We start from the raw sequence: 8,199 nt of genomic DNA, 5'->3' as shown, positions 1-8,199 counted from the left end.
TGAGAACTTGCTTTTGCCTCTCAAAGCACCCAGGAGACATACTTTAACAGAAGGACAAAAGGAATAAATCATGTAGCTAACCCAGACTGTAATGCCTTGGAGCGAAGCCAAGACTCTAAGGCACAGGAAGAAGGAAACGTCCCGCGTCTGATGGCACAGAGAGGCTTGAGGATGTCCGAGAGGCAGAGCCCATCTCCAGGTCAGGCTGAGCTGGTGGGAGGTCTGCTCCTCATCCCCAGGGAGCTGGAGAGCTCTGACAAGGAGCTGATCCAGCAGAGTGCAGCAGCCACACTTCCTGGCTCCAGGCCTTCCTTGTCCTCCTGTCGGTGCTTCCCTGCTGCCCTGAGCCAGGAAAACTCCCAGCAAGAGCAAGCATTGCATCAGGAATTTAACAGCACCGTGCAACCTCGGGCTAGCACCTGTTTCATAAGGTGTTGTATTCCAGCCACAGCTCTGACGCTGTCACTCGTTGGATGGGGTGAGTATTTATGACGAACCCAGAGCCTGCATTAATTCATTTACCATGATCCATCAACTGGAATACATCCCCTTAGCTTCAACAGGGTATTGGCTCGAGCCCGCATGCATCAAACTATATCTGCAACATCCAAGCTGTTCCCATCTGTTACCCTGACTGTGAAGTTTACAGATGAGAAGCAGGAAAAAGTTATAAAATGCAGTGTGCGAGCCCTGATCTTGTGCAGCCATACAACACACGCTTAACTTAATTTCTCACAGCGTGCAATCTCAGATGTCCTGGTGGACAAGCAATGATGCGGGGATGTCAGCACACATGCCAGGATTTCAGCGCATATTGCTCAGCCACCTGCGGAGTGCAAAGCACAATTAAGGTCAGCTCACTTCTCACCAGGCCCCAAACGTGCACTTTCCAGCAGCTTCAAGCAGGTTGAGACAATTAATAACAGTCGTTATTAATGCCCACTACCGTCCACTCCGCAGCCATCGAAGGAAACCACAGAAGCTGGAGGAGCGCTCGGCTCTGCCCCGCGAGGCAGCCTTGCTGTCTGCAGCAAAAGAAGGGCTGTATCACTCTGCAGCCCACAGCCTCCTCTGACCCCTCCAGCCTGACCTGGAGCATGGCCTCCGAACCTCCCATTGCAGAGGCTGCCTCGGTGAGATGCACAGCTCCGCTTGACTCCACGAAGAGCCTCCAAAGAAGCGCCATGGCTTACAGCTCTCATCCCAGAGGCAGCTCAGGGCATTTTGAACCCCAGCTGCATGGGATCCTGAAATGCAGAGCCCCGAGCAGAGCTGGTGTTGGGCAAACAATGAGTGGCGGTGCTGGGAAGCGGCACAGCACTCTCAGCACAGAAATTACTCCAGGCACAAAGAAAACACCAACAAAGATCACACTTGACAAAAAGAGGCAGGAATCTCACAGCAAAAGAGAAGAATAGACACTTTAAAAGCTGCTTTCATTTTACTCCACAGCTCTGTACGCGGACAGTCAAGCACCAAAAACATTAGGGCTTGGGGCACATCGCAGGTCACCAGGATTTCCTCATTTATTGCTTATTTCTTACATAAACTCACTACAAACACAGGACTCCTCTTCCTCTTTGTATTGTTTGGAAACAGCGAGACTGAATAGGATCTTTTCTTTCTCTCTCCTCTTCCTCTTAAGGGCTGCAGTAATGAGCTGAGGATATAGTTCACTTCTCTGAGAGGAGGCTATTAGAGCTGCTGCTAAACACCTACATCAGAGAGGCTGCAAAGCAGAGGATCCGTCCTCTCCTCCTCAGGGAAGTCGCAGCTCAGCTCTACAAGGGCAGGAGGCACTGGTGGAGGGATTAACTCCTAGACATACTTTGCATGGGAAGCCCTCGTTGCAGGGCAGGTTGAGGGGTCCCGGGGCAGGCAGGTTGGTAGAAGCACTCTGCCAGCTCTCCTGCCTGGAAAAGGGCAGTGATGGGGAGTCCTGAGCAGATGTTGGCAGCTGCCTAAGGGGATAATTCCCAACCCAGAACAATTTAGGTTTGGGAAGCGTCTGTCACCAGGAGACGCTGAGATCAGTCGCCTCCAAGCCTGCTGTGACCCTAAAGTGATTATCGCCTTAAAGTAGGTTAGTGTGCTAATAAATTAATTGAGCGGCAGGGTAGCCGGTTGTCTGAGGAGAGAAGGATCAAATTACCTCTCTGATAAATTCGGAACAGGATGTCCTGAGGGGAAAGGAAGAGCTGAACCTGAAGGTGTCCCACAGGAAACCCAAAGAATAGACTGGAGGTGAAGCCCTGCTCAGCCCGGTTCCTGGCCTTGGTCGGGATCATCCCAGCAGGATGCAGAACGCTTCACCCTGGGCAGGAGGAGCACCAGCTGCAGCTGGAGGCCAGGCAGCACCGCCACTACCCAGCAAATCAATCGCACTGGCAGCAACAGATAGTGAAGGGGATGCCGACTCACAGCTCGAGCTGCCACAAATCCAAGGGCTGTCACCAAACTATCAGCGGGATGAGATAAATGTTCCAGGAGTTCTTCTTCCCCTCCTCCCCCGAGCAGGCGGTGATTACTAAGGACATTTCCATGAGCGGTGTATGATCTTTATTTTTTTTCATGCACAATGACCTTTAGAAGTACTGGCTAAGCTATTTGCATTGCCTAGCCCGGAGTTTCAACAGACAGCAGGAAGACGAGCATTAACCTTAATGGCTAAATCACTTCATGCCACTCCGAAGATCGAACACTCCCATGAGTAGGCGAAGGGCCGCTTCCATTTCATTATTACATATTTAAATAGCAACAAGCGCCTCTCGGGGCTCAAAGCTCCAGGTCTGCCATTGCTCCCTTGGTTTTTTGGAGGGCGAACGCCCAGCCCATGGTGTGAGCAGCACCTCGGGGTGGCCTGGTGACCCCATAGCACCCTGCGGTACTCACCGAGGGCTCGCATCGCCCTGGCGCTGGGATCTCACAGTTGTTTATTTCGGAGGAAAAGGATTCTGTAATGCCTAAGTTATATTTATACCCACAGTAAAAAGGCAGCATGAAGAGCGTGTAAATAAAATCGCAGCACCTTCAGCACGCTGCTTAGGTGAAAAGACCTGCTTTGGAGTGGGTTTATATGTACATTCATAAACATGAAGCCCAAAAGGAGTAAGCGCTGCTAAAATGAATTCCTAGAAAAATGCGGTGCTCGTGGCAAAATGTTTTTTGTTATTCAGCCAGCTCTGATAATTAAAACTACACCCAGCCAAGGTCGAAAAATGGCCCTCTTCCAACGGGTATTTACTTCCATGGAAGGGTTTGCACTGATCCTGCGATTTCCCCACATAAGATCTCTTCATGCTCCCTCCAGCAGGCACGCGGCCACCTCTGCCCATGCAGCTGTTCCAGCCATGGCACTGCTGAATCCTCTCCTGCTTTGTCAGCGTTCAAAGCTGATCCTTGCAGAGCCACAGCCAGTCCCTTAATTTGGTTTCAGGACGCTGTCATGAAGCCTCTGCTCAGAGGAGCTTTGCAGCCCACCCAAGCACCTGAGGCAGGTGCTGCTCTGACAGCTGGGTGCAACGGAGCCGCACCTCTATCTCCATCCGTCTTCGCATTCAAAGAGAGGGTGCTGCCTGCCCATGTGCAAAGCAGCACTTCTCACCCAGCTCCTTGCTGCTCCCACCCACCTGCCTCAGCCAGGGCTGTTTCTATCTCAGCGAGGCTCAGGCTGCACAATCCCACAGTGAGTGGGGTTTTTCCTGTCCCAGCCTAAACGCAATATGTTTGCAGACATGAAGCCATGAAGCACCCAGACGTGGGGCACCAGGGAGCCAGGAGCCCGCAGAGGGCATGGGATGTGGGTACCACAGCTGCCACAGGAAGGTCTGATGGGGACATCTGTCAAACCCTCATACTACGAACTACTGGAGAGGAAGCCTGTGATGGTATTATTGGAGCTTGTATTGTGGTGCTGAGCAGCGCTATTCTTCATGTCCCTTTGTCGTCTGGGAGAGACTCTTGTGTCAGAATTTGCCTATTGCTTGTAATTCCACGCAGGTTGGTGAAGAGCCCATTTAAAAAAAAAAATGTCATCCGTTAGATTCCCCCGTTCTCATTTTTCTTGATGTGCAATGCTGTCTAAATCAGTTTAAGATCAGGCCTGTACATCATCTCTGGAAATGAGTACAAATACCTCTTATTCTAAGTCAAATTAAATAATCAGGAAATATAGAGGCCACTCGCATACGTGATACAAAGAGATGCACAGCCTGGAGCTTCCTGCAGCGCCCACACCGCATCCATCCCAGCATGGCAGCACTGGGAGGACAGCACCAGTCCCGTGCCCATGGCACACTTAGCTCAGAGCTGTGGGATCAGCAGGAGGTGGCCGCTCTCCTGCCCTGTACTGCCTGCCTTCCCCATAGCCCCAGCTGGGATCGCTCGAGTCCGAGGCAGCGAGTGAGGGAAGTGGACTTGAGCATGGGACTTGAGTAGCAGCTTTTATGAGCTTTACACAAAAAAATTATGCCTTTATAAAAGCTTAACAGCAGGTAGGCATAAGGCCATGAGAAACAGGGAGGTGGTAATGGTCTTTTGAAAGTAATTCCTTTCAACCATAAAACCAAGACTTGATGAAAATGATAAGCCATGGGATGTGGCTGCCTGATAGTGTATTAACATAAATGCTTCAAGAGGCAGCCGCAGCGGCCTTGCCAGCAGTGGGAATGGGGAGCAGCAGCCCCAGCAGGCTGTGCTGAGCTGCACAGAGAGCCCGTTGCATGAGGGCAGTGGTAATTGATTGCTGAGCTGGGATCTGGCCCGCCTACAGGGGCAGAGCGGCAAGAGGGTGCTGGGAAGCAAAACGTCTTCATGGCCCAGCCCAGCTCATCGCAGCCATGCCAGCCCATGCCACCCCACCCCACACCACTCCATCCCATGACATCCCATGACACCCCATCCCATGACACACCATAGCACCCCATTCCATGACGCTCCATTCCATGGCACCCCATGATTCCTCATTCTACAACACTCCATCCCATGACACCCCACCCCACTTGTTCAAGACACAACACTCCATCACTGCCCAGTGCTTGCCATGCAGAAGCGAGGATTTTGTTTCAACCTCATTTGCCATCTTTGCACTTTCTTCCTTACTTCTCCCAGGGAGAGAAGCAGACATCCCTGCAGAACAGGCTCTCAGGAGATGTGTTCCCAAATTCCCCCAGAGAGCTGCCTTCTCCTTTGCCCTCCTAGCCCATGCCACTACAGAGCTGCACCTGCCCGCTGCCCTTAATGGACTGATGGTTACAAACACAACTTCTGACAAATGAATTTGTAGAATTCAAATGTCCCCTTACAAAACTAATATTCCAGTTCACTGGTGTCCCTGCTAGGAGGATGCAATTTGGCTGCACAGTCTATTATGTTCCAGAACGTGAAAGGTCAGGCTTAAATGGGATTTTTCATTGTAAAAGTCACCTACATGAATGACACACAGTACCACCAAAAGGCATTTGTAAAGCAGAATCCGGGATTACAGATGCGCCATTTACTCCTGTTTATCCCCCGAACAGAAAACTGGAAAATGTTTGCCTTTCCCGAGCATTCAGCTTAAGAAATTTCCTCGAGCTTTGCTGCCCTTTGGTGAGGTTGGGATCCATTCTAGTGGGCATGAAGTGGGCTGTCACCCAAGGGCTGTGAGCACAGGGGATGACGATGAGCTGCCTCGATGCGTTGGTGCCTGGGTGCCAGGGCTGATCCAGCTCTCCCCCAGGACTCAGCCCCATCTCTCCCCATCCTCTGTTAGATTTCTCTCCATGCTTCTGATTTTTACTACCAAGATAAAAGGCGTTTGAATGCAGCCTCCTCCTAGGAGTGAGGAAAAAAGGATCAAGATGTGAGAGTCAGGCTGAGAGGGGAAAGGTTTTGGGGACAAAAGAGAACAGAGCTTCTTTGCACTTTCAGGATCACGCATCCTGTTCTGGCTTACTGCAGAAGATCCAGAAGAAAGGGAGAGCCCTTTCAGCAGGGAAAGGCACAGAAAGGTTCAGCACAGAGAGCAGCGGGAGAGAGAGCAGCACCATTATCTGACAGAAGTAGAAATAAGACTGGGGGAAAGAATGACTTAAAAATAAAAGGAACATTAAAACCAACGTTTTCCAGGAGCATACATGTGTGTGTTTCTTTCCACGAGGAGGGCATTTGGAGGAATAAGCAGGGTTAAAGAGCCTCATTCATCTTCCCCTTACAACTGTGCTGACTCAGAACCTGGTCAAACAAGTTTAATCTTTTTAGCGGCAACAAAGAGAAGTGGAAGGAGGGTGGAAAGAAGCGAGCCTGGATGGGCAGAGAGGCAGAAAAGGAAAAAGCACAGAAAGAAAAACTTCCCTTCCATGGCTTTCAATTATTCGTTCCACCACGGAAATCTGGTTTGATGGGCTAAGGGGAAAAAACAATGTTATCGGAGATGTGAGGACATCTGTCCTCTGGGTGAGTTCTGTCCTGGCAGGACGGTGGGGCCCCATGGAAACAGGATCTGTGGGGATACCCCACTGCAGCCCCAGAGCCATAGCACACTGCTGGCTGACAGCCCACGCGCCCCCTGAAACGCAAACCTGAGTTAGCCTTAAATCCCTTTGCCTGGGCCAGAAAAATATCAGGGTGGGGTAAAATATCTCCTTTTCTCCTTTTTGGAGATAACAGCGTGGGGACGCAGCCTTGTTTCAAAGGGAGCCATTCATTAGCAGCACTGCTCTGTAAAACGGCCATCATCCACAAGGGAGAGAACAGTTTAAAAAATCAGCCACGCCGTACAAAATAATCCTACACCGGCTGGAAGATGAGGCCTTTTTCATCCTTAATTTCTGTAATTCCCAGTCATGCTGAGTATGATGCATCCTCATTTATAATGTAAGAGTTAAGGTTGGGGCAACAATTATTTTCAGGATCCTATAATCTCAACTGTAAAATTTCACCCCGGGCTGAAAATGAAAGAGCAAATCCTTCACTTTGGCATGAGCTGTATAAGACACAAAGCAGTTCCACTGCTAGTGAGTTACGCAAATATAAATGCACATTAGATTCCCCACTTAACGTTTTTTTTTTCTGATCTTGAGCCAAAAATAAGATCTGAACTGAAATATGAATTTTTCATCTCGTGTTTCTGATCCAAAACGTAAAAGCAGACTTCCGAGGCTGCAAGCATTCACCTGTCCTCGCCCACCTCCCCAGCCCTGGGGTCGGAGCGCTGAGCACACAGCCTGCAGCCGCCGCGTTGCAGCGCTGCCAGCTCCCAACCAGCTCGCTCCCATCCTGTTCACAGCCCTACCTGCCAGAGAGCTCCGGAAATTGAAGGAAAAATCCAGCCTGAATAGAGCAATATTAGCAAATGCTGCAAAACACAAAGGTCTGCTCGACAACAGCGGTGTGCACAAACGCAGACTCCCAGCTTAGCGGCTCATGTGCAAAGCAGCACCTGCACCCACCGGACCTGGTGCAGAGCCCTGCTGTTCCCTTTCTCTGCTGCAAGGCTGAGAGGAGGCGTTTTGATGGGAAAGTTCATGCTCTGCCCTGTTTCCTCCCTGCTCAGACCACAACAGAGCCTTTTGGGTCAGAAAGGGGATGTTCTGACACGACCCCGCTTTGCAAAGGCAGCCATGTGAGCTCTGCAAAGCACGGCATGCACCGAAACCGTGAGAACCATCAGCGGTGGGATCTGGCCCTGCAGCTCCAATCAAGTTCCCACCTGGCGCCTGATCCTGTTCCTGTTTGCAACACCGGGAATGACAGTGCTGTGGGGTGAGCTGTGAGCCCTGCAGCTGGACCCTGCCCTGCTCCTGGCCCTGTGCAGCATCACCGCTCCACACTGGGTGCTGGCAGGGGGCAGCCATTCTGCATCCCCCACAGAGATGCTCCAGTAGGAGCCTCGGTGCACGGATGATGGGAGCCACTCTGGAGGGAAACTCCCGGAGGTGCTTTCTGCTCTCTGCTCCTTCCATTCAGTTCGATTTATTTTTTCTTCTTGCTTCTGCAAGGCAGAGCTCTGTGCCCTCCCGGCCAGACACTGTACAGCACACAGATACGGAGAGGAGCCTGAGGAGGCCACGGGACTGAAGCACTTCTTTTGGCCGTAAAACTCAGCGGAGTTATGAGAGGCTGGGGAAGCATTAATTACCGTTATTGTTGCTCCAGCCATTAAAAGGAGGAATGGTCCCTGCTCTGGAGAGGTCTGAGCTGCTCTGATTTGGGAAGGCA

General features: G+C 51.1%; 1 long non-coding RNA gene across 1 annotated transcript; it reads right to left on the bottom strand.

Annotated features, from left to right (window-relative positions):
• Positions 1-5,458: 5,458 nt before the first annotated feature.
• Positions 5,459-7,466, bottom strand: LOC107052054. The gene is made up of 2 exons (XR_001464176.4): positions 7,274-7,466; positions 5,459-5,814 (listed from the first exon to the last, which is right to left on the bottom strand). It is a non-coding gene; the product is annotated as an uncharacterized LOC107052054 (long non-coding RNA).
• Between the last annotated feature and the right edge of the window lie 733 nt (positions 7,467-8,199).

This window comes from Gallus gallus, chromosome 4 (genome assembly GCF_016699485.2).
Source record: "Gallus gallus isolate bGalGal1 chromosome 4, bGalGal1.mat.broiler.GRCg7b, whole genome shotgun sequence".
In the NCBI taxonomy this organism is placed as follows: domain Eukaryota; kingdom Metazoa; phylum Chordata; class Aves; order Galliformes; family Phasianidae; genus Gallus; species Gallus gallus.
Note: the sequence above shows the minus strand (reverse complement) of the source record. Positions and strands in the feature narration are given on the sequence as shown.